This window comes from Dipodomys ordii, unplaced genomic scaffold (genome assembly GCF_000151885.1).
Source record: "Dipodomys ordii isolate 6190 unplaced genomic scaffold, Dord_2.0 Scaffold157, whole genome shotgun sequence".
NCBI lineage: Eukaryota > Metazoa > Chordata > Mammalia > Rodentia > Heteromyidae > Dipodomys > Dipodomys ordii.
Genome location: NW_012267373.1, coordinates 3,701,532 through 3,725,645, shown reverse-complemented (window position 1 = coordinate 3,725,645; position 24,114 = coordinate 3,701,532). Strand labels below are relative to the sequence as shown.

The 24,114-nt window shown below is 37.0% G+C and overlaps 1 protein-coding gene across 1 annotated transcript in view; it reads right to left on the bottom strand.

The window, feature by feature from the left end:
- Positions 1–24,114, bottom strand: part of Hs3st5 (heparan sulfate (glucosamine) 3-O-sulfotransferase 5) — a 103,902-nt gene that overhangs the window by 44,440 nt on the left and 35,348 nt on the right. The gene's annotated exons all lie outside the window — the stretch shown is intronic.

Here is a 24,114-nt window from a genome sequence, read left to right as displayed (position 1 = left end):
ACACTTACATGAAATTCTATATATGTTCATTGTTCTTTAAAACATAAGTCATGCTGTAGAATTAAAAGATGTTGAAAAATATTGTTTATATTCCAAAACTAATTTAGTGACAGGAAACTAGAAGACTCATGAAATAGGTATTCTTTCACAAATGGACCTGACTGCTTATGGCATTAGTAAAATTTACATTGATTAACCAGTAAGCTGTAATGTTGTTTTCGATCTGGTCTGAACCAATCAATTTTACTTAACACTCTAAGTTTTCTCGACTTTGAGGAGTTTAGGGGAAGTAGATATTATATTGCCTGTGGGAAAACACTACACTTGTAATTAAACTAAGGCAGTAATTTCATGAAAGAGAGGAGAATTGGGTAAAGTTTTCAAGATAATGGGGTTCTCTGAAATGCAAGAACTGACCCTACTTGAATGAAATAAATTATATTATCATCTATCATATGACTAATCTATGAATGGCTATCTCTGTTAAAATAGGGGCTTATCAAATGAAATGATAAAATACCATGGTTGAGAAGAGGGACAACAAATTAGGAAACCCTATTTGTGGAAGAACCATGTGGCTTTCCATAAATGTTATTTGAATTTAAAAGAATAGAAAGACCTACATAAAAGACACTCTCCCATCTCCAGTCACAATATGCTTTATTTGTACTTTTCTACACTTGACAATGAGTAAAAAGTATATATGATGGTCATATATGTCCATATGTTCTACATAAACCTATGTTTATCTCTTTTATGCAGCACATCAAAATTATGCATGGAATTGTGTAAACTACAGCAAAAGGACTGGCCAGAAGTGAGTAACTCAAGAATATGAGATAGTATTTAAAATGGACTTGAAACTTGCATTTTGGAAAAAAAATTCCCCTCTGGTGTACAAGCATAGCTTATACTATTACTTAAATTTCTTGTTTATGGCAATTACAGAGAGTCAAGTATTTGAAAATCAAGATAAGTTTCTGAGAAAGTTTACAAAAATCTGTTCCTATAAAATAATTCCTGAGGAAAAAGTACTTGAACACTATCTTGGTTAGAGAAAAGTCATCAGGCTATAGTTTATTACGTATCCTACCAAATTTCAGCCTTTGTTATTGCTAAAATTAGAAGCCCGGTTGATGGTATATTCAAATAATGGAATTAAACTAATTTTATTAAGCCCATCTCAGAAACTGCACCAAAAACTTGATGTGGAAATGATAGTGAAAGAAATGGGAAGTAAACATAGGCTCGATTACTCCCTAAAAGCCCAAATTGCTTACTAAAATGAAATAACAAGTTAGGAAAGTACCACCACATTTTCTTAGTATTTTCTCCCTTGTGAGTTTCTAATTGAGTCTTTAATAAGGAAAAAGGAAGAAAAATAATAATATGCCATGAGCAAGTAAGGTTTATCCCAAGAATGTCTTTTAAGTAATTTAAAATCAAATAATGTAACTGACTAGTTTACAGGTTAAAGTGACATGATCACCTTAAATAGATACTAAAATACATCTGATAAAAACCACCATCTTCTCCTGATGAAAACTATATGCAAATGAAGAACTGAAGGAAATTTTCTTGATCTGATGTGCTTCATCTACAGAAACCAATAGCTAACCATTATATACAATGCTAATAAAGGTAATGCTTTTCTTCTAAAATAAAGAACAAAACAAGGATGTCTGGTTTATCATGTCTGCTGAACACTGTATTGGAAGTTCTAGCCAATAGGGAGGCAAGAAAAAGAAAAGCCAAATTGGAAAAGCAGAGGTAAAATTATCTTTATTTTGGCTGACATGATTATGGGACCTACACAAATGCTCTAGAATCAGACTTTGGTGAAGTTTCTAAATATACATTCAGAACAACAAACTCCCTGTACTTTTCCATAAATTTCTAGTAATGATCAGTATGGAATTCAAAGCCATGAAAATATCATGAGTATAGACTATCTAGGAAAAGAATTTGACAAAATATTCACCATACACCAAAGTAATAAAATATTGCCGAGTAACCAAATAAGAGGCCCAAATAAATAGAGTGATATAACTTGATCATGTGTGTGTGATTGTTAATCTTAATTGTCAGCTTGATGTGATTGACAGCCAGTAATAAAGCATACCTCTAGGTGTGCCCGTGAAGGCATTTGCATTTCCAGCAATAATGAGATCATGAGGGGTTTAACTTAATCAATGGCTTAAATCATTGATGGCTTCAAAATTCCAATAGGGAGAAGGCAGACCTGTTAAAAAGGCATCAGGCTGTTTTTGTAATAATATCATTGCTCTGGACTATTGAGCTTGGAACACACAGTGTATCATTTTGTTTCTTCTCCAATTTAATCCAATAGATTCATCATCTAGCCCTTATTCACCCCCAAATTGTAGAGAGCATGCAAACCTGGTTTCTTGTTTTCAGTAAGCTGTCATTTTGTAATACCTTGGGGAAAAAAAACTATATACACAAGACGTGGAAGAAAATAATGATGGTTCAATAACGTGGCATAAAAACTATGCACTTTTCAATTTTGTACTGGCTTAGAGACACCAGATTCTATGCTTTCTGGACAGAGTATACTACAGAAAAAATTTCAATGAACACTACAAATGAGATGACTCATATTTGTATTGGGAAATAAAGTGTGAAATGGTTTAAGTTCAAAATAGAAGCATCCTTAGCCAACTAGATGCACAAAGTTCCCTAGGCACTACAAAGATATTCCAGGTAGTTTTGCCACACCTTAGTGGAAGCAGTTATGCATATATTTCTAAGTCATTTATTAGTCCCCAAACAAAAGTGGTGAATCCTCCTGGCCCCAAGCACTAGTTCCCTGTATATCTCCTCTGGCCTCTCTGTGTCTGGATGACAAAGATGGCTCCCTAAGCACTGATCTGCCAAGCCCTCACCAGCCTATGCTTTCTACCCAGTGAGGGGCAGAAACTAAAAGGAGAGTCCTTTCCAAAACTGACAACCTGCAATAACTCTCTTAAAAACTAAGTACCCTGGAAATGTACTATACCCACAGGGCCAGTTTCCAGCCTCTGGACACTTTTTAGAATAAAATGGCTTATTTTTTCATTTTTAAAATTGTTATTATAAAGGTGATGTACAGTTACAGAAGCCAGGTAAAGAGTACATTTCTTTTTGGACAATGTCAGCTCTTCCCTTGCTCTTTTCCAGGTTTTCCCTCCCATCACACTGGCAAATTATATTTTCAACATCGTGTCTAAGAAGTACTACTGCTGCATTTGTTCACCCTTTGTTCCTCCATTTCTGTGCCCCTTAATTATGCTATAAAACGACTTATTATTCACTTCTTTGGATCTTTCAGCTTCCCAGCTCTCTCTCTCTCTCTCTCTCTCTCTCTCTCTCTCTCTCTGTGTGTGTGTCTGTGGTACACGGGCAGATGAAGCCAGGGCCACTTAAATTATACCCCAGCTATTTGTTTTTGTTTTGCTTTGAGAAAGGGTCTCTTTAACTTCAGTCATCTTCTTGCCTCTGCTTCTCAAATAGCTGGGATTATCAGTATGAATCACTATTCCTGACTTGAAATTCCATTGTTAAATTTTTGCCCTTCTACCATCACCTCCTTTTCTTCTAGGTGACATGTTCCAATAATCACTACCCAAAATATGTCCACTGAAACCTTAACTCATTGGTGGCTATTTTGTCCTCCACTAAGCATCCTTTCCATGCTCTCCTGTCTCCTCACATCTTGGAGTGTAGGGATAATTCTTTGAAAACATTCTTAAATCCCCCAATTCTTCTCATTTTCTTCACTATTTTATTTATCAAAACTCCAGCTAAGGTGTGGCAGACAGAATTATGGCTCTCCAGAGATGTCTACTGCCTAATCCCTGGATGAATATGTTAGGTTATGATTAAAGTTGAAGATGAAATTTACTTTGGTCAATAAGCTGGCCTTGGGAAGGAGAAAGTATCTTGCATCATGAAAAAAGGCCCAGTGCAGTCTCAGGAGGCAGAAGTTTCAGGGATAAGCTGACACATGGCCACTATTGCTAGCTTTAAGGGTCAAAGAGAGCAACAAGAGAAGAAATGAAGAAGAAAGGGCTGAAACGGACTGACGCAGGGCTATAAGAAGGAATGCAGTTAAGTTGCAGAGTTTCTCCATGGCAAAGGACATAACTAGAGAGATCAATAGAAAGCTCACAGACCGGGGGGAAGATTTTCATTAGCTATACAACAGACAAGGGCCTCATATCATTACCTTGTTCATGTAACTGTAACCTCTCTGTATAGTATCTTTACAATAAAAATATATTAAAAATACCTAGAGTTCAAAAAATTAAACCCCCAACAACAAATCCCCAAAGAAACAACCACCCCATTAATAAGTGGGTTAAAGAATTAAAAAGAGACTTCTCTGGAGAGGATATAAGAATGGCCAACAGATAAAAATTGTTCAACATCGTTGGCCATAAAAGAAATGCAAATCCAAGCCACAATGAATTCTCCCTTACTACAGTTAGAATGGCCATTATCAAGAAAATAAATAATAACAGATGCTGGTGGTATGTAGTCAAAATGGAACACTACTACACTGTTGGTAGGAATATAAGCTTTTCACCCACTCTGGAACGCAGTATGGAGGTTCCTCAAAAGACTAAATATAAAGCTGGTGCTGGTGGCTCACGCCTATAATCCTAGCTACTCAGGAGGCTGAGATCTGAGGATCACGGTTCAAAGCCAGCCTGGGAAGGAAAGACTCTTATCTCTAATTACCTACCAGAACATCATAAGTGGCACTGTGGCTCAAGTGGTAGAGTGCTTGCCTTGAGCTGAAGAGCTCAGGGACAGGGACAGCACCCAGGCCCAGAGGCCAAGCGCCATGGGGGGTGGGGAAGAGTAAACTCTCCTATGATACAGTAATCCCACTCCTGGGTATTTATCCAAATGATCACAAGCAAAGCCACACTAAAGCTACCAACACAACTATGCTCACTGCAGCATTATTTATCATAGTTAAGATATAGAACCAACCCAGATGCACCTCAATAGATGAGTGGATCAAGAAAATGTGGTATATATACACAAAGGAATTCTGTGCTTCTATCAGAAAGAATGATATTGCCCCTTTTGTAAGGCAATGGAAAGACTTGGAAAAAAATCATATTAACTAAAGTAAGCCAGACCCAAAGAAACATAGGCTCCATGATTTCCCTCATTTGTAAAAATTAGTATATGTCTAGGATAGTCCTAGCAGAGTATTGTATTAGCTCAATAGCTATGTACATATGACCATACAGAGTGATGCTAATTGAAGTCCAAGACATGGAAACAACAGGTCTTTTTTTATTTTTGGGTGGTTGACCTTGTGTTCTTTGTTCTTTTTTTTTTTTTTTTTGTCGGCGGTGGGGCTGTCCCTCAGCTCTTCAGCTCAAGGCGAGCGCTCTACCACTTGAGCTACAGCGCCACTTCCGGTTTTCTAGTGGTTTATTGGAGATAGGAGTCTCACGGTCTCTCCTGCCTGGGCTGGCTTTGAACCACGATCCTCAAATCTCAGCCTCCTGAGTAGCTAGGATTACAGGCGTGAGCCACCAGCGCCCGGCGTGTTCTTTGTTCTTGACCTTCTAGTTCTTTCTTTTTATTTCATTTCATTTTGCTTTTGCCATTGGTCTGTCCCTTGCAATCACTGTCTTTGATTATGATACTGTGTGTCTTGTATATACATTTGTCTGATTTCGGGAAGGAAAGGTGAATAATAAAATGCTGAAACAAGGACAAAGGATAGCCCAATACAACAATGAAACTCACAAGACACTATGTTGGAAATTAACTTTACAATCTTGGGGACAGGGGGAGGGTTTGGAGGGAGGAGTGGGGAAGGGAAGGTATAGTGGGAGAAAAACAAAGGAGTGGGCAGCAATGTTTGACAAGAAATGTATTCATTGCCTTATTCATGTAACTATAACCCCTCTCTATATTATCTTTACAATAAAATAAAATTAAAAAAGAAGGAATGCAAATATTTATGAAAAGATCATACTGATCAGCCATAGGAAAATATACACCTTCTGTGTTCAGAAGAGTATGTAAAGGCACAGGCCACTGTTTTACTGAATAATCTTGCAAATTAAAAATCCAAGAAGGGTTTCTTTCCTGTTAAACCAGTGAGGCACCATGCCTAGCCCAAAGACCAATGCATCAATACTCTATACAGTATTAAATCTTAGTGTTTATCAGTTTGCACAAAAAAAGTTCGACAACAAGGATGTATTTTATGTTTTTGCCTTCCCAAATATTTTAATCTCATTTGAAAAGGGCATAAAATAATCTACCCGTGTTAGTATAGTTTGTGGCTGTTGAAGGGGATATTCATTTCCTTAAAGCTATTTCTCTTTTCTTGACAGTACAGAGTTTGAACTCAAGACTTCATGCTCTCATTTGGCTTTTCCTTTCTTGGTTGGAGCTCTACTCTTTCAGCCTCTACTTTTGGCACTTTGTGGGTGTTGTTTGGTGACAAGTCTCACAGATCTGTGTGCCAGAACTATCTCTAAACTTTGATTCTCAGATCTTAGCTTCCTTAGTAGCTTATATAGGTATGAACCATTAGCACCCTGCTAAACCATTTTTTTAAACTAGATCTTCTAAGTAGACTAGAAAAATGTTTCTTATATACACATTGCAAACCAGAAATAATGATTACTTAGCTGAAGTTTGGGAAATTTTTGCAGACCTTGGTTGAATCACACTATTCCTCTTATTAAAGCTAAGCAAATTTCTATTAGCTTGGTCTAGTTCTGTTATAAATAAAAGGGTGATGTCTACCCTATCATTATAGTAATGGTATGATATTCACCTCTTTCGGACAGGAAGTAAGGCATTGTACAGTGACAGACTAGAATGCACTGGCCCTGCACTTTCCCTTAGCACACCATCCCTCTACATATGCAAAAAATCCTGCTGTAATGTTCTGTGATCTTACCCCACATTATTTCAAAAGAAAAGCTAAATCAAACCAGAAGTTGAACTCTTCAAAGGAAGTTCTCTCTCCATTGCTTTTTGGCTTGAAATTCTGTTATGCATTGAAGCAGGCTTCTGTGATTGAAGGTGGGAAATGATAGATAGGGTTCAATAGAGGTCTGTGGTGAAGGGGCAGTATTTTAGTGTCTCTGTGACCTGATCCAAAGGCTATTTCTAGCAGTCTGTCATTTAGTACAGGGAAGGTTTGTGAGGTCATGTTGATATATGATCTTTAATGCTCCACATTTACCACTGCACTTGAACTGGGTCTATAATTCTCATTATCAACAAGCTGCTATGTTTTGATACTGAAATATAAAATAAAATAACTTTTTTTTGCTTTATTTCTCCAAACTGCAATGAAAAGGAAAGTCAAACTTTACAAAAGTTCAAAGTATTTAGCTGGAAAATTGCAGCATCTTTATTTTTAATCCAGAGAAGAAAAGGAGCTTCTGCATTTTCTAGAAGAAAACCAGATGAGATCACAGGGCTGGGAATACAGGAGATGTGTCCAAGTGCTAGCAACATCATGATAAATATTTGGTTCTGGTAGACAATGAGGTTATCTCTGAAAATGTTTTGGTGTCTCAGAAATTATTTCAAAAGAAACAGAACTTATAAAAGAAAGAGAAGTCCAAAGATATGGCAAGACACTGAGGGATGGAAATACAACAGCAGCATAGGATCTAGGAGAGCTGAGCTCCAACTCACTGAGGTATAAGCTAAATGATGAACAGAAAAGACCACAAGTTTCCCTTACCTGTTCTTTTCTTCTTTGTATTTCATTAATAACTTTCTGAAATGTCTAGAGACAGACAAAAGGCCTACCAGATTCACATGCCCATCTACTCCATAGATCTTTGGAATTTGGTCAGCTATATCAGCTGATCTAGCAGCATTAAGAGTAAAGTTTTAGCTGGGTGCTGGTGGCTCACGCCTGTAATCCTAGCTACTCAGGAGGTTGAGATATGAAGATTAGGGTTTGAAGAAGCCAGACTGGGCAGAAAAGTCCTGTGAGATTATTATCTCCAATTAACCCCTCACAAACCAGTAGTGGCATTTTGGCTAAAAGTGGTAGAACACTAGCCTTGAGCAATAGAGCTCAGGGACAGTGCTTAAGCCCCAAGTTCAAGCCCCATGACAAACCAAAAAGAGAGTATTAGGTCATCTAAGTCTTCCAGGCTCTAACTTACCTATTACTTCATCTATTTCTATTAATTTCTTTCCTCCTTCACTATCATCTTACCATGTAGGACTACTAGAGTTTTTGTTTGGATCACCAGAATTCCATAGTCTCCACCACTAGTCTGCATAACTTTTAATAAGTGATGGCTTAATTCACCTGCATGGCATCTTTGTAGGTGTCATACTTTGCTGTGTTATGGAGTTCATTATTTTACAATAATATGTTTAATCATTTGCTTTTCCCCTCTATCCATTAGATCAAAGCTTCTTGACAAATGGTAGTAAATGAATGTATCATCAATGAATGGAAAGCAACTCCCTTCATTCTTATTACTTTAAGAAAGAATGAGCTGGAGTTGAGTGATTGGCTAGTACCAACATCAAGAAATCAAGCAATCATTTTAAATTGGAATTAAATGCTTTACTGGAAAACTATGAATAATTAACTTAATTAATTTTAATTAATCTTGAAGGTACAGTTAAGTTCTTTCACTTCTTGTGCAAATGGTCTTTGAATTTGGCTTCAACTGATAAGGCCCCTGGTGTATGATTTTTTGTCTATTTCTCTACTTTGTATCTTGGCTCCATGTGAGCATAAGTGTCACCTACCTCTGTTAGAATTGACAAAGTATTATTTCATACAGAGTCAGGAATATAGGTTTGATTTAGTCATCTTGTTTTTAGTGTGGTAAGTTTATATGAATTCTTTTGAATCTCTCTCCTCTTTCATACATGTGGACAATAAACAGGCTCAAATAAGATGGTATCTGACGTGGAAGCACTTTTTAATGGTAAAATGCTAAACAAATATGTCCTTACTGTAGCTTAAACCCAAATTGTGGGTATTACTTATAACTGGACCCTTAGTCTCACTTTTCCCTAAAGATAATATACTCAGCCAAAAGGATTAATTTGAATTTTATCTCCTCTGCTAAGTGAGTTGGGATAGAAACCAGAAAGAATGCCTTAAAAAGCAGAGAAAGACCAGGGTATCAAGTAGCCAGCTCAGATATAATCCACAGTATAGATAACTGACTCCTTCGAGTTAACAATTCAGGATAGACACCTCTGTGCTATGTGAGTACTCTTGACACATATAGTTCCCTTTTTACAGATAGGCACTGAAGGCAAAACAGGGAATTAAAACTGGATCAAATACTTCTGTAGTGTCTCATATTCCCAAAATGCCTTTGCACTCAGTTCTGTGCAGTATGGCTCAGAAGGACCTAGAAAAGTATGTCAATATTATCCTTGGATCCAAAGAGAAAGTCCGCTAGCAATTAAGTGATTCATCTCAGGTTACAAAGGGAATTAATGATGTTATTAACATGCAGAAGTTCTTCTGTATGTGGCAAGAACTCCTTTAATTCTGCTATTTGTGGCTGGTCATATATGGCTAGGTCATCCAGTCTTCACGTCAGGATGACCTTAAAGCACCATTTCTAGTGGAAGAAGTGGCTTACAGGAAGAAGCTCATCTATTTTCCAGGAGGAAAGTACAGAGAAGAGACAGGAGGACAGATCTATATGCATTTTGTCTTAGAAATTTCATGTGCTCTCTAGTAGACTAGAGATTTTCAAACAGCTTTCCTATATCTTGAAGATAGAAGTTTAACTATATAATAAACAATCTGCAGATAAGAAAGCAAGTTTAGAGGGTTATTAACATTATTCACCATGGTCTGGACTACTGTTTCCCGTATTCTCCTCAAGAGTGTATGGTTCAAAAGTTAAATAAACTTGAGATTTTTAAATCATGGAAGCAAATATTAGCTCCCAAAGGTAGGACCGGATTTAGGACCAGAATGAATAGGTAGGAAGGTATTTCTCAGGCATTTATCTCTTCACCAGATATTTTGGGCTCTTCTTTGTATAGACACCATAAGGGTGCTTTCTCTTCTCCTTTGAACACAGGAGTGAAATAAGACTTGTTCTGGTCAATGAAAGGTCTTTTAGGTGAAAACTTTAAGAGCTATGACCCTCTGCCACAGTGTTTGATGTTCAACAATATTTCCAATAGTGAAGGTTCTGTTTGCCTGGCCCTGAACACAGGCCAAGTAAAACAAGTTCACCCAGTCCATGATGGATATGTAGTGTGCAACAGAAAAAGATGTTTTAAAGAACTTCAACTTAAAACTGCATGCTTATTTATTTATTCATTTATTTATTCGAGTCCAGGATGGTCTTGAATTTATCCTCCTGCCTCATACTCTCAATACTGGGATTACAGGCATGTGCCACCCTGCTCAGTTTGGGGATAATTCATAATCAAAACATCTCAAAGCTCCTCAAGTACTGTTCCAATTAATGCAATTCCCTTTAGTCAAAAGGAGGAGAGGCCCTAAAGAGGAGAGTGGCCAAGCATGTGAAGATATCCTAAAATGGATGTTCACAATGCTGAAGAGAAAAGCAGAATGCAAAGCATCTGAGAGAGGACAAATCAGACAGTAGTGAAGTGGTGGTAGTGGGGTATATATAACTGCCAAATGCTCTCCTAGCATAGATGGTAAAATTGGTGTGATAATTAGGCCACCACGGGGAAATGCTGTCCATCTGATGGATATCAAAAATTGTGATCCGGGGAAATGGTAGATTTTGATCAGTTCTTGACTTGCTTGGAAAAATAACATCACTTTTTTTTCTTTCCCCAAAGCAAGTCTGTCAGAAACTGAGGAGACCGTGAAGGGAACTATAAATTGGAATTAAGTTGGTCCAAAGTGACAGACATTATGGAAAACATGGGAGGTCAAATGACACCTCAATGTGCAGTGGTCATTGGAATGCACTCTGGTTTTCATAGAAGTGGATACAAAAGAGATTATTAATTGAGATTATAATTTTATCATATCCTATACTTGTTAAATGTAAAAGGACTGAAAACTCTAGCAGGCTGGGGGATATGTAATATATACAATAAAATCACAACCTCAGAAAACCTTGCAGAAAACTTTAAGGTTCCATGAATGCATTCAATACACACTTGTTGATTAACTTAACTACTGGGAGTTAGGAACTGTGCTAAAATGTTGAGGGTCAAAAGAGAACATGGTTTCTGTCTTCAAGTGCCTCACAATATAATGAACAAATAGATAAACAACAAATAATCCTCTAGCCGGCAACTAGTAAATATTTATCATTTACTTAGTGATTAGGGCAGAGTATTTGCACAAATTACCTTTAATTTTAGAAGCCTCCTAGGTAGGATTAAAGACCCTCATAGTAAATAGGAGACAGTTAGGCCTAAACAGATGAAGAAAGTGACACCATATTCATACTGAAAATGACCAAAGTAGGTCTTGAAATTAATTTTTTTTTGATTCCGGTATCTGTATTCTTCTACCATACCATGGTGACTTTCATGTGTAACTATAAGCTAATATGACATCTTTTTTAATATACATTTTTGAAATATTAATTTACTATGTGTTTCATACAATGAGTGAAAGGTACATGGGAGCAATTACCTTTTATATGATTACACTTTCTCACTTCAATTGGTTTTAGAAAAGAATGGGACATAATGACTTAGACATATTTTGAGAACTTTTCTTGTAGACACAGGCAAACTGTAATTTTTTTCCAGGAAAGAGTATGAAAATATTTAGTATAGGGGAGAAAAGATACCAGAGAAAAAAATAAAAACCTCTCTGAAAATATAAGCAACAGTCAAGTTGGTTTTACAAATTGAGAGATGGCAATAGATTTTTTTTGTTCTTTTCCTTCAGGGCTTGAATTCCAAGAATTAAATAGAGAGCTCTAACATATCTTTTTTTTTTCCTGGAAGTCTCACTAATATATACCTATAATTGCAGGAATTTTGGCATTTGGAAATATAAATCACCATTTACTATAAGCCAAAGAGCTAAATTGATTTTAGCATTCTGGAAGAAAAATTGCACCTTTGGTGCCGAATTGCTTTCCTGTGAGCAGCAAGCCAAATATTAATGTAGATTTAAAAGGAAACAAAAAGTGTTCAAACTCTAATGTACTTCACGCTTATAAATGGGGATTCAGTCACTTTAAAATAAGTTAGAATTCTTCAAGCAAAACTACTCTTATTATTTTTGTAATACTGCTCTGAGCCACGGCTCATATACCATATAACAATGTTGTAAGCTGTTTAAATACACTGGAAACAGAAACTTCCTTGTGAGAGGGCAGTTAACGTGGTTATACTCATTCTAGCTAACACATACCGGTGTGAACCCATACCTTAGGATATCTAAAACCACGTCACCTCCCACATAGCATCCTTTCTGTGACTTTGTGTCTCAAGGAAGAATTTATTTCCTCTTAATTCCTTTATTTTTTGTGTACAGAGAAATTAAACCAAAAGATGCTAGGAAATCAAGACAAGGACCAATCTACTTGCCCAACAGGAAGTACTGGTAAGATCTTGGTTCATATTTTCTAAACCCTTCTCTATAAATAGATGAAAATTTCTTTTTATTAAAAAATGTTATACCAGTGATTCGTTACCTCAGATTTTCCTCAGGATAACATATTAAAATGTTGACAAATCATTTTATAGCCATATAATATTAATTCATGATAAACTCATTTTTATACTGACCATTGTATTTGAATAGTTAAGCCATCTGCAATGTTTTATTATTATAGTACATTCCTTAATAGACATGCCATAGCTTTTGGAAAGTAATTCAATGTATATATGTATATATACATATTTAATTATCTAATTATAATCATCAAACTAAAGGAATTCAATGTGCATTTTCAAAATTTTGTTTATTAGGACTGGAGGAGCGGTTCAAGTGGTAGAGTGTCAGCTGTGAGAAATACCAGGGAGAATGAGAGGCCCTGAGTTAAAGCCTCAGTTCTATGTCAATGTCTCTCTCTCTCTCTCCACACACACACACACACACACACACACACACACACACACAGAGAAATGATAATACACAATTGAAATACAACATAAACAGGTGAATTTTTATGTGTCAAAAAGAAATTGTATTTAAAGATGATTATTTACTTGTATATTTTACTTGATTGTTATTAAATCACATTCTGAAGATGGTAATACAATAAATACTATAGATACGTATTATAATGAATGAATGAGGACTGAATTAGTGTTAGATGCTAGTTCTGACCACATGTTCTACCTCTTCCTTCTGGAAGTCCTGCCCTTGCTATCTTCTGTGCCTTTGCTTCTCGATTTCTTGAGCTGTGGCTCCTCCCTGGTCTAGCCTAGGCACTAGGCTCTGTTCCCGAAGACAAGGCTGGTTTGTTGAAGAAAGCTTCCAGCTGGGCACCGGTGGCTTAAACCTGTAATCTTAGCTACTCAGGAGGCTGAGATCTGAGGATCATGGTTCAAAGCCAGCCCGGGCAGGAAAGTCCATGAGATACTGATCTCCAATAAAAACCACTCAGGAAACTGGAGGTGGCACTGTGGCTCAAGTGGTAGAGCGTTCACCTTGAGCTGAAATGCTGAGGGATAATACCCAGGTCCAGAGTTCAAGCCCCACGACCGACCAAAAAAAAAAAAAAAAAGCAAGCTTCCAACTAGGCTCCCTGCCACTCTGATCAGCCATTTTGTTACTGCTAGTTTTCAGAATGTCTGATGGCCCTTAGAGTCATGTCTTGACTTAAAGCACCGTGAAGATGCTGTGAGGAATCCACACCCTCCTCCAAGGCTGATTTTTGGGTGGTGCCTAAATAGTTCATCTTTTGCACATGTAGTAATTCCTTCAGCTGTCACATCATTTAGTGAATGTCTATTCTTCAGATTTTGCCTGAGGCAGGAGGTAAAATTTTTAGCTTTATCTTTTAAACTTTTATTTATTTGTTTTGTGACAGGGTTTATTATATAGCTCAAGCTGGTGCGGAACTCTCTACATATAGTCTGTGTTGGCCTGTAATTCTTTATCTCACTGCCTTGAGTACTAGAATTACAGATATGTGCCACCAATGTCAGGGAAAGACATCATTTTAAATGATACCATTTGCCTTTACGAAGTAGGTCTGTATTTCAGAACTACTACACAGTTCTAGGCCAAGAAAGAAGGTATTGGGAAATCTTCAATGGAAGTCAATTTCAACTAGTGATCAACAGTTGAAATTTTCAACAGTTGGAATGTTGTGATATTTTGGTATTTCTGATATCTTTCTCTGAGTTCCCCTTTTAAACTTAGGACAATCCTTGTTAACTCAAGATTAGAAGGAACACTTAGGACGTTTAAGGCAAACCTCAGTTTCACGTATGTTATAAATACAACATAATGTGAAGAGAAAATGAAGCTTCTCCCCTGTTCACATTCCCTACCTCTGTCAAAGACAAAGTGTGAAGACAGAGGTTCAATGTCGAGTGATAACTGTTAGGTCATAATATTACCATTGCTTGCCTAAGACTGTAGCACTTGATAAACTGAGCCTCTGATGTTTACCTTTAAATATTGAATTATTACACTGGTAAAAAGAAGTTTCCTTTTTTTTTTGTTATTGTCAAGTGCATGTATATAACACTGTATTTATACTGCCCAGATTTGAAAATCCAAATCTGAAGACAATTAAAAAAACCTTCTAGTCTAGGATACTCACTGCAGGAATGAGAAGATATAGTCAAGGGTCAATGGCTTGAGGTTCTTTCTTTTAGATTTTGATATCTACAATCCATTCAGGATTTGTCTGACTAAAAGAGAAGTAAGAGAAAAAGTCTCCAAAAAGTTTCAAGAAACTTAAAACTAAAAGCTAATTGTTATTGTCCAACTAAATAAAAAAATCCAAATTCTCTAGCCTGACATTCAAGATCCCTTCCTTGTTTCTAACAAGTCAAATCTCCATCACTGTTACTACTTCACTATGAGCAGTTGTCACAATATGCCACTGAGGATGCAAACCTATGGCCTGATGGCTACACAGCATTCAGAAACCCAGTCTGAATTTTCTTCAGACAGATGGGTATATCCTTGTCTATGCCCATACCCTGTAAGATACACAAATTCATTAAGTGCAAACTGTTACTCTAGAAATGTAGCAACTTATCATATATGTAACAACTTATTATATATGTGGCAACTCCAAAAATATTCTTTTTTCTAAACACCCCCCAAAATTGTACAACCCTGTGAAATTGTAAGAATATTTCAGGAAGCAGTTGTTTTTACTGCCTGTAATTTGTTTTCAAGCATCAGATAAAGTTATCAGCTGCTTCCTTTGTGTCTGCCATGGTCACCATGACATTGACTTTGTATGCCTGAGGTAAAAGCTGAAAGAATCCTTAACAACTCTATCCCACCAAGAGGCAGCTTGCCCAGCTAATACCTACCTTGCCCTGGAGGGGATAGAACCACTGGAATGAAGAATATATCATGAATGCATGTTGGCCAGACCAAAACTCCTGGGGCTTAGTTATCAATTTATTTCCTTTCTCTCAGTCTTTAGAGTTTACAAGAAGTGCTCTGGCTAACCATACCTATTTTCTGGTGTTTGTCAATATAGGAGACTGAAATAAAACCTGAAACTTTTGTGCTTCACTTTTGTTTTTTGTTTGTATCTGAGGGACACTGAAGTAAATAAATTTTGGAAACATCCTAGCTTGTACTTTCCATTATTCTGGTTTAGTTTTCTAGTAAGCCCATCTCTTCAAGATAGACCTTTCAGCAAGAATTTTTCTTTTTAGTATAACAAGAATATTGTAGGGAGAAATACGAAAAAGAGAAATAAATATTTCCTGCTTCACATGCAGGAAACAGGAGTTGAAGACTCCAATGGCAGCTCCTATGTATAGTTTTATATTTTTTGATCTGGAAGAATACACATGATCATGTCAGTCTAGCAACTCCAAATCCTACAACAATGTTCTGAGTAGGTAAGACAAGCAAGTTCTACCCCTAATCCAGGTTGCCTTCAGGAGTTCCCTTTGCCAGATGTGTCCTTCCTTCTTTCAGTATTGAAGAGTTTCCAGACTTTTATAATTTCAAAGTGAAAGTCAAGAGTTAGATAGCTCCTCCTTTACTTCACAGGTGTAGACAGATTTAGAGTTCCCCCTAGAGTTTAAAGAAGCCCCTCCTATGTCTGATTGGAGTCTTTTTTTCTAGTCCTGGGGCTTGTACTCTGGGCCTGGGTACTGTTCCTGAAATTTTATGCTCACAGCTAGGGCTTTACCTCTTGAACTACAGCTCCACATCCAGCTTTTTTGGCGATTAATTGGAGATAAGAGTCTTATAGACTTTCTTGTCAGGGCTGGCTTTGAACTGTGATCCTCAGATTTCAGCTTTCTGAGTAGCCTGGATTATAGCTGTGAGCCACTAGTGCCCAGCTGATTTGCTTGTTTGAAAGAATATTTTAGATTTTATTCTTTTATTATCTCTAAGTAGTTACAAAGGGGTTTTAATTCAACATAATAATTTATGAGTATGATACATCTTGATCCATATTACCCCTTCTGCTGTCCTCCCCCATCCCTTTCAGCCCTACCCATCTCCTCAAGTTACCTGGATTCATTTTCACACAAGTATATTGAATAAAATTTGTATATTTACCCAGCTTTTCTCTCTCCATTCATGACTGTCCTGTTTTATTAATGATACGAGCAGATGCAGAGTATGGCCAGATAGTGGAGAGAATCACAAAGTTTTAACTTTATTATCCCTCCTTCTTGGTACATTTGAGACAATGTAACTGAATCCCTTCCTCTCTTGGAAGATAGAGGGACCCTATTATTAACCATCAACTATCGATTTCTCACATTGTTTTGGACCATTTGGCCAGAAAATGCCCTATTGGTAGTAAAGAAAACATTCTATAAAATGAGTAAATTAGATGCAGAATCTCACAACTTGGTCCATCGGGCGTGTCTTAGACATATCACATACACAATTTGCTACAGTAGCTACTTTTGCTGGAAATTGTATGAGGCAAGTAAGATATAAGTTAATATAGCTCAAATTGTCACTAAATTCAGTCTGAGAAAGCAAATAAAAGGTAATTGATTTTTTTCTGAAAGATGTGATATTCCACTGAAATATATAAAAGGGAATATTGTTAATAAATTATATCGCTTTATTTCTTCTTTAAACATTGAAAACACCTTTAAAGTTGAGGTATTTTTAGAAAGAATATTTTAGCTTTCTAGCATTACATATGAAGAATATCATGTTTTCCTTCCTTCTTTCCTTCCTTCCTTCCTTTCCTTTCCGCCTCCCTCCCTCCCTCCCTTCCTTCCTTCCCTTCCTTCCTTCTCTTCCTTCCTTTATTTTTTTCTTTCTGAGACAAAGTATTGCTACATAGTTCAGACTGACCTTGAACTTGCAGTTTTCCTGCCTTAGCATCCCAAATGCCGTGATTACAGGTATTCACTATCATACTCATGTTCCTTTATATGTTTTTTCAAATGGGAAAAGTATATATATTCTGGAAACTTTAGGTTTTACAGCAGCATGTACCTTACCAATGCCTACAATTCTAAAAGTGCACCCTTAAATTATTTAAATATCCTTAAAAAATCAGCTGTAAAATTTAGGATAAAATGTTAAAATTAGTTTTAAATATACGAAACCATCTTGGTTCAGCCAAAAAAAAAATCGTGGCATTTTAGTTTTCTCCAGTTTTACTCTTTCACGGTTATTAAATATTCAGCAAGATCAAAAGGCACTCTATTTCTGGCATCATCTACATCTAAGGCAATTTTTAAGAAATCAGGAACGAGGTAGACTTTTATTGCAGTAACGGAGCCTGATGGCACATGCTCATTGCTATTTAAAGCACTTACAGGATAGAAGGATAAATGACATCACTGTCACCCAAAATGGAAGTCTTCCTGAGGAATCACTTTGCACAGGTCAGGGAGAGTCCTCAGCTGCTGCAAAGGTAAAAAAAATCACTGTGCAGCATTTCACCAGAGACCAACCACCAGCGTTTCCTGTGGACTACTGACAAAACATGATGGTCTGTTTGGCTCTATTTGACTCTTCCCTAAAATTCAGAAATAGAAAATTACCCAGGCTTTCTTTTGAAGTCAAATTCATGCAGCCTGCGAGCTGACAACACTCTTCCAAAGAACTAGGAAACAAACCCCTCAGAGACCACTCAGAATAACACCTATAGGAGGCCATTAAAATAACAAAGCTCCTGAGGTGAAATTCTATCTAGGAAGCTTTAATCAAAGAGCAGCGGTGAATCTTATATTTTTGTTCTTTCTTCACCACAATTAATATCATCATCAGTTCCTTAGGGTATTCGGCCTGAAACAGTTTCAGAAACATTCCCTGGATTGTACTAAGGAAAAACTACAAAACACACTTTCTGCACAAGCAAAGAATTTAGAAAGGTATAATTTAAAAAGCTAGTAAAAATAAAAAACAAACAAGAGAAGCCTTTCTGTGTATTTTTTTATAGCAAGTCATTCACATACTCCAATACAAGCCAACTATATGTCTGAGTCAAGCAGGAAAGGTCAGTTAAGTTGATGTTAGGGAAATGAACCCTAAGATATGTATTCAATGTTTTTTTCTTTCATGTGATTGTTTCTAACACATTTATAAGATTATTTCTTTGTTGCTTTGTATGTCCCTCCCCCATGGTATAACCCCTGCTTTCACCATATTTGATGTTTTTTATAATTTGTGGAGGGGAAGGGAAAAAACAAATCATTTAAATAGGGATACAGGTGGACCTTGCAACAATGAGATGTACAAGTCTTTATGTCGAAAATGAACGTTACAACTTTGGTGGGGGGTTGGGAAGGATTGGGTGAGGGGGCAGGGGAGGATGGGAAGGGATGGGAAGGGGAAACAAAGGAGGAGGCTACAATGCTTGATAAGAAATGTACTCATTATCTTGCCCATGTAATTGTAACCCCTCTGTACAGTATTTTCACAGTAAAAAACAAAAAATCAACAAAAAAAACTTATAAAGAAGTGTAGCTTGGCCCTTTTTCCGGTTCCTTGGCTTCCAGGTGTTTTCCTTCAGAATCTTCTTGGAAGAGGGTAGTGAAAAGCAGCACTGCAGGGCATGGGAAAGCCTTTATAGGCAGACATGGCTGGGGTTTAAAAGAAAAGTCACTTCATCACTCTCATACCATTGGGATAATAACAACATCTACAGGCTTTTCTGAACATGAAATAAGGAATATGGCGTGTGGAGGAAACCAGCAGAGAACCTAGGACATGGTTTAGATTCAGTATCTGGCAGGGTTTTTTGGAGGGGGAGTTTTTGGTCTTGAACTCAGTGACTGGGTGCTGTCCCTTAAGCTTTTTTGCTGAAGGCTGACACTACCACTTGAACCGCAGCTGTACTCCCTGCTTTTTTAGTGGTTAGTTGGAGATTTGATTCTCAGGGACTTTCCTGCCTTCAAACCTCTGGTCCTCAGATCTCAGCCTCCTGACTGGCTAGATTATAGGCATGAACCACCAGTAACCAGCCATGGCAGTTATATTTACTACTCTGAATAAATGAATGAGTGAATGAGTTGTAATGAATAGATGAATTCCATTTTAACAGTAGTTTCTAGAGGATTTTAGAATTCTTAGGACTCAAAGCTGTCAAATTACTTCAGACATTTATGGGTACCCTAATGTTTTGAGTTAATATTTGTGATGGGAACACTGAACTCTTCACATGACAGCACAGGAAGCTGTGAGCACTGAGCCTGGGCTGGAAGAATTAGGTTCAAATGACACTTTTGCTTTATGCTAGTTGTGAGATCTCAGGCACATCACAATCCTTCACTGCCTAGACTTCTTTATTGGTAAGGTGGAGACAATGATACGTAAAAGGCTGTTAAGAAGATAACATGACTCAAGGGCACAAGAACAGGTGCTGTCAATGGTCAGTGCCAAAAACCTGTAAGTTACTACTGTGACTCAGCCTTTGCCCTTGCCATGGATCAGGCCCAAGAGTGATGGAGATCCTTTAGCACTGAGAGACGAATAATAACTCATTTGGCTATTAAGAAGCCAAAGAAATACAGAACAGGAAATACATGCACAGTAGAACACAAAAGACAATTTTGTTTGAAAATTTTGATATCCCCGCACAGATTTAGCCAGCAGACTTCTAGAATCATTAGAATTATCTGAGGAAGTTAGTATAGACACATGGACAAAATGAGGGAACTCCAAAAGCACTGTGCCAAGTGAAAACCCCCCAAAAAACAGCTAGGCACAAAAATCCTAGTGAAAGATGAATGGTATATGCAATGGAATATCATCCAATCTTAGAAAAAAGAAAAATTCTGACACATGCTGTGGCATCAATGAATCTTGAGGACATTATAGTAAGGGAAATAAGTCAGGCTCTAAAAAGGAAATAGGTACTGTAGGTACCTAGATTCAGAGTATTGGGTAGTAGAGGCCTTAGAAAGGGAAGAATAACAATGAGTGTATAATGGGTAAAAAGGTTCAGTTGGAGAAAAGGAAAAAGTTTTGGAGATATATAGTGGTAGTGGGTATATAACAATGTGAATGTACTGAATGCCATGTGCATGCTTAACAATAGCTAAGCTGGTAAATTTGTATTATGAGTATGTTATAACATTAAAAAAAACCCAAAACACCTAACAGTAGTAGCAGTGACCACAACAACAATAGTATCCAAATGGCAGAGATCTGAAGGATTAAGGTTCCAGATCAGCTTTGGCAGAAAAGTCTGAGAGATTCCATTTCTAGTTAACCAGCAAAAGGCAGGCTTGGAGGCATGGATCACATGATAAAGGGCCACTCAAGTAAGCTGAACAAGCACAAGACCCTGAATTTAATCTCCAATCCTAGGAAAAAAAATGTAGTCACAATACATGACTCAACTTATGGAAAGTACTAGAATAAAGAAGCCTAGTCTATCATGACAGGAAGTGAAGAGTGGAATAGATGTATTTTATCATATGCAAATATGTGTAATATTTAATGTGTTTACTTTGCTAGCTTATGGTGCCTTGCTGTTTAGCCAAATATCAGTCTCCGTGTTACTATGAAGGTTTCTGTTTGTTTGTTTTTCAATGTAATTAACATTCAAGGCAGTAGACTTCAGTAGAACAAATTATTTCTGTGGTGGTTCATTTTATGTGTCATCTTTAGTAGGCTACTGCCACCCATACATTTCAGTGAACATTACTCTGTGTACAATAATAGTAAGGCATGTTCTGGATTAGAATAACATTTGAATTGGTACTGGACTGAGTAAAGCAATCTGCTCTCCTTCCAGTTCAGTTTTTTCTTCGGTTTTGAGCTTACCAGTTTTCAGAATGGTAAGATCAGTTTTCAGAACTTCCATGACTGACTCTTTTAATTTTCAGTTTGGACTTTTAGTTGGAATTATACCTTAGCCATTGTGGGTTTCCAGCTAGCTGACCTAAGATCTTGGAACTTGTAAGCCTTTGGTATAGTGTGAACTAATTTGTTAAGACCAATTTCTCACTCTCTAAATATATGCTTACTATCTATAGAGTGTATACAATATATATATGTATATATATGTACATACATGAATACATATCTGTATACCTTCTAGAATATAGATGGGCTTGAAAAAATTAGTTGAAAGCCTAAGTGAATAGAAATATTGGAGAGAGGAATTTTGATTCCAGACTGCCTTTGCATTAAGTCTTGTTGGACTTGCCAACCTGCCAGTTTGTCATGTACATTTAAGACTTGACACCCCCCATAATTGTACTATTATTCCCTTAAAATCTCTCTCTCTCTATCTCTTTTTCTCTCAGGCACACACACACCTATATCTATACCCACACCACCCACTCTGTGGCTATGATCTAGAAAAGAAAAATCTTTATCTTGTAAATAATTGACATATAACAATTTTCTAAACACTTCAGATTTTGTATATGTGCTTTTCTTTTCCATGTCCCAGGAATACTTTATATACATAATAAAACATTTTTAAAACAAGCAGAGTTGTGCCAAAATATCAGTGGTTTAGAGGATCACAGTGCAGCCACATGCTCACAGCTCAACAGATGTTGGCTGAATATCTCTATGTCAACAGCTGACCTAAAGTCTGGGGAGACATGCATAGATGAACAAGGCAGAGAAAATCCCAACCCTCAAGAAGCTTATGCTCTAGTGGAAGGACCTTAGAGAAAATCTAATTACGTATGTATGAACTTTGAATGAAAAATATTCACTAAAAATATCTGTTTTGCTGTAAGATACAGTAGGCTTTTGGTATCTACAGGCATATGCTTCAAAGAGACCACTATTGCGGAAACACCAGAAATGTTCTGGATACACAAAGTTCAGTCAGTCCTGTGGATGCTTGGTTAATTTTCCCCATAATGTCCCCCAATTCCATGAAGACAGAAGAGATCTTTCAGCACATCTAAAAATTTCACTTTATCACTATATATTAGCACATGAACTTTAATCTTGCTTTTGGGGTACCATCTGCTTTTCAGGAGGCAGATTTTCACAGGATTAAGGACAGAGAAACCCTCAGCGGATCATACAACAATGTAAACACAACTGACAATAATTTGAGACTGAGAGCTCCTTGCAGCAACGGAGCTGTGGAGTGTGTGTGTATGTGTATTTGACTGCTCTTGGTGAAAACTGCATGCAAGGCAGCTTACAATAAATCAAAATAAACCTGTAGATCTTACTTGGATTGTGATCATGTCGTTTACCTGAGAGAATTGCACCCAAATTCAGCAGCACCCTGGTTGATGAAGACAGTTGCTGAAAGTGAAAAGTATTGGAAAATAGAGTAACCAATTAACTCCAGCCTAGTGTGGATGCCAGCAATGGAATGCAGGTTCTTTACAGCTTGCAGCTCTGCTCTTTCAGCTTTTAGTTGTTACACATAATAGGTATCACGTATGTTTTGCAATGAAGGCAAATTGCTGCTTAGGCCTTTTCACCATAGAAAAAGGCTTCTGATAAATTCATTAGTTTTTAATGAATAAGACAAACTCCAGGAAAAAATTCAACTCCCTGGCCTGGCTCCTTGTTCATTTGTCATACATTTCTTAAACAGGATTCTAATATTAGTACCTCATAGAATTTGGGAGGATGTAAATCCCTTACTTAGCACAATGTCTAGTACATAATGAGTTCTCAGGAAATGTTAACTGGCATTATTGCTATCTTGGTCTCAACACTGGCCAGGCCAGGGATACCTCTAAGAAGTGAAAAATTATTGACAATTGACAACTGACACTTGCCACTGCAAGAAGAATTCTAATATCTATTAGGAAAAGAGATAACAAAAAAACTGAACACAAAACCCAATACATTATGCTTGCTGTTGTAATAAGGTTCAGAGACATGGTAAAGAGGAGTTTTCCAGGACACAGAAAAGAAGGCAGAGAAAAATCAGATGAGCCTTTAAGAGGGAGACTTTTGTCTGTGCTTTGATGTAACTCACAAATGTGCAAAGGAAGTTTCGGGGCCGAAGGTATTTTCTGCTGTGTGAAAAATGGATACGATAACATTGATTATCAAAGGTTTTATATGAAGCTCAAATGTGCAGGACTATTCTCATTGGTAATATGAAAGGCTCATATTGTTAGATTTGATATGTATGTAGGTCTTTGATAGTAGTAGTGATGATTGTAAAATTTGTCATATTTGTTGCTAGAGGAAGTCAGACAGTTTGAGCTGTGAAGAACATTAGATATCATATAGTCTACACTCTCAGTCAAATGAGGAAACCAGATCCACACAATGAATGTGCAAATACCAGCAAAGGTCATTGTTAGTGAAACAAGTATCTAGACAGCTTTTTAAATACAATTAAAAGTTTCATTCTCAGGTTGAATTAACGCCATTTAAAAAACTCAAAATAGCATCTTCAAACAGTCCATACCTAAAACATTTTCATCATCCAAGAGCACTGTTTTTTTTTTGGTTGGTTGTGGGGCTTGAATTCTGGGCTTGGGTGCTGTTCCTCAGCTCTTCAGCTCAAGGCAAGCACTCTACCACTTGAGCCACAGTGCCACTTCCAGTTTTCTGGTGGTTAATTGGAGATAAGA